Source organism: Electrophorus electricus, chromosome 16 (assembly GCF_013358815.1).
Source record: "Electrophorus electricus isolate fEleEle1 chromosome 16, fEleEle1.pri, whole genome shotgun sequence".
Classification (NCBI taxonomy): domain Eukaryota; kingdom Metazoa; phylum Chordata; class Actinopteri; order Gymnotiformes; family Gymnotidae; genus Electrophorus; species Electrophorus electricus.
Window position 1 is genome coordinate 6,897,315 of NC_049550.1, and position 8,092 is coordinate 6,905,406.

At 39.5% G+C, this 8,092-nt stretch overlaps 1 long non-coding RNA gene across 1 annotated transcript; it reads left to right on the forward strand.

Moving 5' to 3' along the window:
• The first annotated feature begins 1,934 nt into the window (after positions 1 to 1,934).
• On the forward strand, positions 1,935 to 5,618 carry LOC113574602. Its single transcript, XR_003410337.2, has 3 exons — positions 1,935 to 2,026; positions 2,142 to 2,215; positions 4,429 to 5,618. It is a non-coding gene; the product is annotated as an uncharacterized LOC113574602 (long non-coding RNA).
• The last annotated feature ends 2,474 nt before the right edge of the window (positions 5,619 to 8,092 follow it).

Consider the following 8,092-nt stretch of genomic DNA (forward strand, 5'->3'; position numbering starts at 1 on the left):
CACACACACACACACACACACACTGACCATGGCACTTGCACCTGCCCTGCGTGATTGGGTCGACCAAGAATTTGTTTGTGATTTTGTTGGACAGGCTCACACCAAAACATTGTTATTGAATGTACTGAATGTTGTTCTTTCATTTCAGCCCTAATTTCCATCGTGGTAGGTCTGATCAAAACCAATCACCCAGGAACACCTCTGAAACACATCACAGCTGCTGCGTTATCTCTTCCTGATACTGGGTATACTTGAACTGCTAACTGCCTTTCTTGATTAATAAACACCAGCAGATGCTCAGCACTAGCATGGCAACCCACCACCACCATCACCACCTTAAGTTGTGGACACTTGGGCCTCAGCCAGAGGTGGTTTGGCACGACTGGAACCTGAACTTGTTTCTCAGTGGTGGAGCTTACCACAGGATGGTAAAAACAGCCCCCAAATTGAAAGTAATTCATGTCCAATGTACTTTTACATGATAGGTTCAGGCTAGGTCAAACGTGATACTTTTGAGAAAATGCTTACCCATGCAGAGGAATGATAGGTTAATTTAAAGCTAAGATGTCAAGCATATCAGTTTAAGGTGTATATACTTGCATATAAAATATAAAATATATATTTCAAGAGTAAAAAGATTCTTGCCTGTCCTTTCTTGATATCGTTGACTTAGCTGGACCCTAAGCATGTGCAACTGTTTTTGTGTGTGTTCACAGTGATCAATGAGACATTTGGCACATTGCAATCAAGCTTGTCATGGTAAATTACACCTCTATCCCTACTTGGAAAAGGCTTCAAAGATCCAGGCCAAGAGCAAGTAAATGTCAACAGTGGGAGCCAAATTCTGAAAACCAAGTTCTTCAATTTCACCAAAAACATGTTTTTTTTAAACATACATCTATTTTCACTGCCACTGAAGCATGCTGTGCGTTTCTGGAGGTGATGGCTAATCTCGGACATTTAATAAATAGCCTTCACCACCACGCTTTTCTCATTTACGGGTAATTTGACTCGCCGACAGGCCTGAGCATGTGTTGTCACCAGAGTGAAGTACATGGGTGTGTTTATCTGACAAACATGAGGTTGAGAATGTGTGGACACTATGCTGGTGTGTAAGTCAGGCTTCACTTGAGTAATGGTGTATGTGGGTTGTGTGGCATTCCACCCCTGCACCCACCCCCAAACCCTGAACAGCATATGTGATGGCAGGGTGGGTTGTGAATCTTCCCTCTTTAATTAAGATTACTGGTCAGAAAAATGACTGTAAATACTTACCGAATGTAGACTTGTGTTAACTGGTATCAGCCGATCAACTTTTGCTCAACTGAAACTACTATAAAATAAATAAACAAAAATGCCCATAATACTGTTGCTCCAGTGTCAATAGCCAAACACATATAGCTAAAATTCCCAGACTCTTCAACCAAAAACCAAAAATACTGGCCCTTTTTATCCTTTACAATGGGCCATATAGAATAACTCAAGAGTTAGTTCTGCTCAATAGCTATTAAACTACTAAGGTATAAGGTATAAAATGTGTTTATTTTAGCATTTATCATGAGAATATAACTGGAAACTGGAACTGGAAAAACTTTAATTTATTCATTAGCTATGCTATTATTGCTAGGTCAAACTCTCACTATAAACTCCCAAATCTAGTAAATTTGTAACAGTTTAAATTGAGTGACTAGTTAAGTTTAGTCCCGGTGAGTGTCCTCCTTGCTTTTGGCAGTCGAAGTAGGCGAGGTGGAACTAGAGAGAGGAGCATTTTTAATACAGTGTTTATCCTGCTTTAACCACATCGCTGGTTCATTGACAAGTGGGTCAGCCTTGCTGGAGCTTGCCATATGCTAACAGTGCAGTGCTTGTGTGTGTGTGTGTGTGTGTGTGTGTGTGTGTGTGTGTGTGTGTGTGTGTGTGTGTGTGTGTGTGTGTGTATGTGTGTCACTGTATTTATTTCCTGACTCTTCATTGCTGAATTTCTAAACGGGATAATAACAAGTTGAAAATAAAAACTTCTCATGGGGTTTGTATGAAGAATTTTGTGTTAGTTTCTCAACTTTCTCATTTTCAGTTGAATCTTAAATTATGAGTATATAATTCAGGTCCTGTGTGTGTGTGTGTGTGTGTCTGATAATCAGTTCCAGCACTTTTCCAGATGTGCAAGACTGTAGAAAATCTGGACACTCAGGGCCAGTCCACTAAGCCAAGTCAGGTAAAAAAAAGAGATCTCACATTTTCACTTCCTATGTTAAAACTAAGCCCCTGTTTAAACTATGCTTCTGCTTTAACTATAGCTCTGTTAAAACTATACCTCTGTATAAACTGTACCTCTGTTAAAATTGTACCTCTGTTTAAAATGTACCATCAGTGTTTTGATATGGTTTTAAGGCCTCCCTGCAGTTCAAGAGTCTCTACAAACGTTGCGCACAGTGCTCCAATCCCTAATGAAAGATCTTATGATTCTTGCTGTCAGCTGTACAAGCACATATACAGCTAGCTTCAGTTTTACTAGAGTAAGTTAAAACTTTTAATAGCATGGCACTATGAAAATAAGAATTCAAGCTTGAGGGGTTTAATAACTACAAAAACCTTTCTGCCAGTCTCCAATATCAACTAATGAAGCTATCTATCAGCATCTGGATAACTGATGTCAACATGTCAGTGCAAAATAAATGCTGGGTTGAATATTTTAATTCTGAACTACATGTCAAGTCATCCATCCATCTATCTATCTATCTATCTATCTATCTATCTATCTATCTATCTATCTATCTATCTATCTATCTATCTATCTATCTATCTATCTATCTATCTATCTATCTATCTATCTATCTATCTATCTATCTATCTATCTATTTCTCTTTCTGATAAAGCTGATCCAGCTTTATTGAAATTAGTCACAATTTATACTTACTAATACTTCTAATACAAAGAGTGTATGCTAAGTTTGCCTTTATAAATTTAATGTCCTAAAATTACATTAGCTACCAGCTCCTGCCAGTGATGTGGAGCCTGACTGTTTTGAAACCTCCGAACAGTGCTCTGACATCATTTGCAGACTCAGCCCTATCTACCTGATCCTGATGTGGTAAGGGAAGCGTAAGCATGTCAGACCGGCTGTCCACGCCAGGCTCATGAAATGCTCCACCTCTCGTCTGAAGCTGTGGTGAACGCTGCGTTCCGGTTGGCTGTAACCACGTCACTGAGGTCCACCGCGGCAGGGCTGAGGTGGCGGGGCAAAACGCCCACCCCGCCATAGCCCCCATTTCCCTTCCAGCTCTTTTACGCCCTCTCCCCTCTTTCTGGAGCTCCAGTTTCTTCCCCCTGCTGCTTCCCCTCCCACATCTCTCCCTCCCTGTTTAGACAAACTCAGACATCACCTCCATCCAATTTATCTTTCTGTTCTCTGCTCTTATCTCGGTATCTAATGCCTGCAGTGGGCTTGTCCTTCTCCTTCTCTTGTTCCCTGTACTGTTCAAGAGACACATGGTTCCAAATCTGTCATTTCAGATTTAAGATCTCCCCAGATGATTTTAAACAACTAATCCTTCTCCTTTTCTTTCGCTGTACCCGCATGGTGCAGTGTTATCAGTGTTATTAATATAACATGGATGTGGACGTTTGATATGTCTAAATTCTGTCTTGGAACATAGATTAATCTCCGATCAGAGAACGCAGCAGCTGCGAGAAATTTGCAGTCCCACTCAGTCAAGCCACAGGCCGCATTTTCTTGATGTTCCTCTTCTGAACTGATTTACTAGTTTAAATTTAATTCAGTTGTGGGCCTGGGAGGACAAGATGGTGCAACGTGTTGCTGAAATTCAGCTCCTGCATGTCTGACACATCTGACATGGCTGACGTCATTGGATGCAGCGTGCTGGGACTTTCATCAAGAGTGTCAGATTATTCCAGTAATCAGATTATGCCAGTAAGACATTTCCATAAACAAGAAGGAGTGTTCAGGTTAAATGCAGCTGGATAGGTGAGCAACTATGAACCATAAAATACTGACTTCCTCTAACAACCATTAAAACCAAGGATGGTTTTATCTGGAGAATGCACAGAGCTAACATACTTTGCTATGTATGTGCACAGATATTAAAGTATGCATAGATATTCATAAATGCATAGATGTAGATATTTGGATTAAAAATTAATAGTTTAAAAGTGAGGTTTCCTATTGTGCTCTATCCACAGACCTCACACTAAAACACTGCAGATGAGCTCTGTAACACAACTCCTCTCACCCGCAAAAAAAGTAAATTAACATGAAAAAACTTTGACCTAGGTGTATGAGTCCAATGATTACTGGGGAGGGGTGGTGGTGGTGATTAAATCAGACCACCACAAGCCTCAGTGGACAATGCATGCTCCATCCCTGCAGAACTGACTGAGCAATCAATGAGCATCTTTCCTTCTTTTCAGCAACCATACATCCTACATCCCAGGTCAATCCCAGTTCCCTGAGGTCACTGCTCACTCCAGAAGTCAACCGAGATGCTTCTGCCACCTTCTGAAGGATGGAAATCCCCTTGGCAGTAGAGCTGAGTGTATGAGATGGAAAACATCCACTTTCAACTGAAGGCATCGTGTTTTTGCTTGTTGTTTTCCACTCTTATGCAGCAGTATGAGTATAAATGTAATCAGTCACTTGTTTTTGACATTACAGAATCTTTCCAGGGTTTTTTTCCGAGAAGCAAAAAGGTTTATATTAGAGGATTAGGACTTTTTAAACTAGCATTTGTGGCTGAGGGCCATTTGTGTAGTAAATGACACAGAGCAGGCTTGCCAAAGCACTACGTGTGTGGCTTCTTAACAGTGACTTGTAGTAGTTTTGCAATGTGATTGTTTTGATATACTTTAAAAGCAAGTTGTGGAGCAAAATGGGTTTAACAGTTAAATGTGGTAATTTGGTAGTTGGGAAATATTGCTCTTATACTGAATCATTAGATCATCACTCAAGCAAGCAAACCAGCTCGCTGCACATGCAGAGCTACTCTGGCCTATGCCCACGTTTACTTTTCCCCCTTGAGGCTTCTTAAGTGACACCACGCGTTTGTGCTGCAAAACCTTTAACATCATAAGTCTTCGTTGATGACGGCAGTCTGCAAAGCCAATTAGCAGTGCTGTGCTCCATAAGAAAAGCAGGGCTGAGATTTCAAGTCGGGGGGAAAGTTTTCCTGGCTCAACAACTCAGAGGGAATTTTCCCTCCTTGGCGTTCAAAGATTAAGATTGCAGTGATTAAGAGACACTGAAGAAAATGAAGCCCAGCGTCTCTGAACAACTAAAGTGCAGAAAACAGAGCCGGTGATATTAGCAACTTTCAAATGAACCTAAACACAGGAAATTAAAGGTACAGGGCAACCCAGGCTGTGAGATCTGCATGTTTGTTTCTAATTGCTTCTGATGCAAATATTGCATTGATGATCAGTTTGTCCAAGGTAATTCCATGACTACATAGCTGTTTGTCTGTTTGTTTGTTTTTATTACATTAAACATATAGGTTGTCTTATGTAATACTGATGATGACTTCGGAATGTAATTAGATATATCTAAGGTTATCTAGTTTGTTGTTTGGTGATTTGCAATGTAAGGAGTATGGAAGGGGAAAATAATTTTGTGCCTCTGGTTATTGGAATGTAATTCATCCAAACTAGATAAATGAAATGAAACATGAAATGAAAATTTGCAATTTTGTGGATACTAATGTATAATTCAAATACAGGTATCATATCCAAGATAACTATGTGCAGTTAAGATCTATGGCACTAAGACCATTATAGCACATGATGTGTCACTGAGGATTATTGGGATCAACTGTCAGAACACTTTGATAAACAATCTAATCTAAGCCAGCGCAGGCTGTCTAATATACACTTTGGCTTTTATCATCAAAGTGGTGATCTGAGAAGAGGCAATAAAACTCCTCCACAGTGCAAACACATTACTGAAGAGCACTTTAAAGCTTGCACAGGGATACAACTCAATCAGACTGAGGTTCCATCAAGTCAGAGACAGTTTCATTTTGTCAAGCTTGCCAGTATTTGCGTCAGCCATGAATCCACTTAGGTGCTATTGTCCTTCTCCAGTGAGGAGTATTTTTTATGTTTTTATTCATTACATATTTAGAACAAGTTTTCAATGCCTTATAGATTATTAGTGGAGTAGATTAATCTTAGGATATGTGTATTACTGTAATAATAGTGTCATGGTTGACACCATAATAACATGTATATGTAGCATAAAGGAGATTACTGGGGAAAATCCCACAATATAAATTTTCAAAAAGTGTTAAGTATCAATTTTGATCAAATTTTACGATGTTTGGACTCCAAAATTGTTTTATACACTAGCATAGAATTATCAACTCCCAAAGTATTTTCCTTCTTTTAAATTCCAATCTAATTTAATATGAACAAATACTTATTCTACAAACAGAACATGAGATATGAAATATCAGTTTCAGATGAGATATGAGACATCAGTAGAAGAAAAACTAATACAAAATGTGCAATAGTGTGACAGCAAATCGTATGCGATGAGAAGTGCCTTGCCATTTCTAAAATTAAAAAGTGGATAGCCACAACATAATTGTGAAATTGGCACATTGGACTCTCTGTTTTGCTGTTCATGATGTTAATAACAATCTGTCATCTTCATTGGTTTTCATTTCTAGGATTTTTTTTTTTTTTGGAATGTTATACCAGTGCCAGGAAAGCCGAGTGGGGCCTGACTCATAGATGAGCATTCGGCTGGTAAACTGTACAGAGAGGTGCTTGTTTTTCAGATGCTCCAATACACTGAGATGATACACTGCTTGGCTCACCACTGGTTGTGGGAATTTTAAGAAACAGCAAAGCCACCCATGAACTGCTACACCTCAGATTCCCAGCTCGCTCACTTCCTGTCCAACAATGCAGGTGATGATGAAGTTTCTGCTAGACTATTTGCACCAGAGTTAATGCCTTGGACCCGTCTGGTTTGGTTCAGGACTATAGTGGACAAGATTGTGCCGCATCCAGTTCACATCCCCAGTTTGTGTTTGATGATAGTCATTACAAGACTATCTGATCTTCCTTTGCCCAGAGTTTAAGTCAGGCCACATAGCATGATATACACTGCACAAACACAAGTTCTATCCAAGCTACACTTCTTCAAGACTAAACCAAAACATGTTTATGTTGTCAACATGCTTTCCTTAAAAGCTACAGTTAAACCTCTTACATGGATTTTGACAAGATTGGTAGGGTTATTTTAAAAATATTTTTCCATCACAGTTAAAAGATAGAACACCTGTTAGAACTTGGTTAGCACAGAGAAGGGGGCATATCTTGAAAAGCCAATCCCATCACCAATTGAAAGGGAATTAATTAAAATAACCCCCAACACCGCTTGGGTAACAACACTACATTTTTATACATTTTTAAATAAATGCAGACTACATTTGAGGCTGATGCTGTTGTGGTGAGAACAATTATGGGAACTATTCATTTGGTTAGAATCATTTTCAAAAGCAGGAGAGAAAGAAAGGAGAAAGTGATGGTTGTTAAGTTGTAATGTATTGCAAGTAATCCTAATATTTATAAAATATATTGTAATAGAATACAGTTACCCTTTTTCCATATTCTGATTACATAACACCAGTACATGTATGTCATTACCACTCAGCCCTGTTTGTTCATGAACACTTTCTATACACATTTTATGAAACAATGTGTAACTGCAATCATTGCAGGTTTCATCTTCTTTTCCATGTTATGCCTTGTGTTCAGTTGTAGGATCGTGGCCATCTCTTCACAGATTAATTACTCTTCCTGAGTCATTCACCCATCTTATACCACCCATCCTCTACATACATGTTGTTTCATCCTCACTGCCTCCAGGCGAGCATGTTTCCTATCTGTGAGGCCAAAGGCGACAACATTGAGCATGCCCCTTTTGTGTTGTGGAGTGTGAGGTTTCTTCTTGTGGTATCCCAGACTCCCCCTCAAGCCCATGTGATGCAGTGTTTGCATCAGAATGCCCCTGACTACTCCTTCTAACTCATCTCAGCATCAACACCATGTCTGCTGTGACATGGAAAGCACC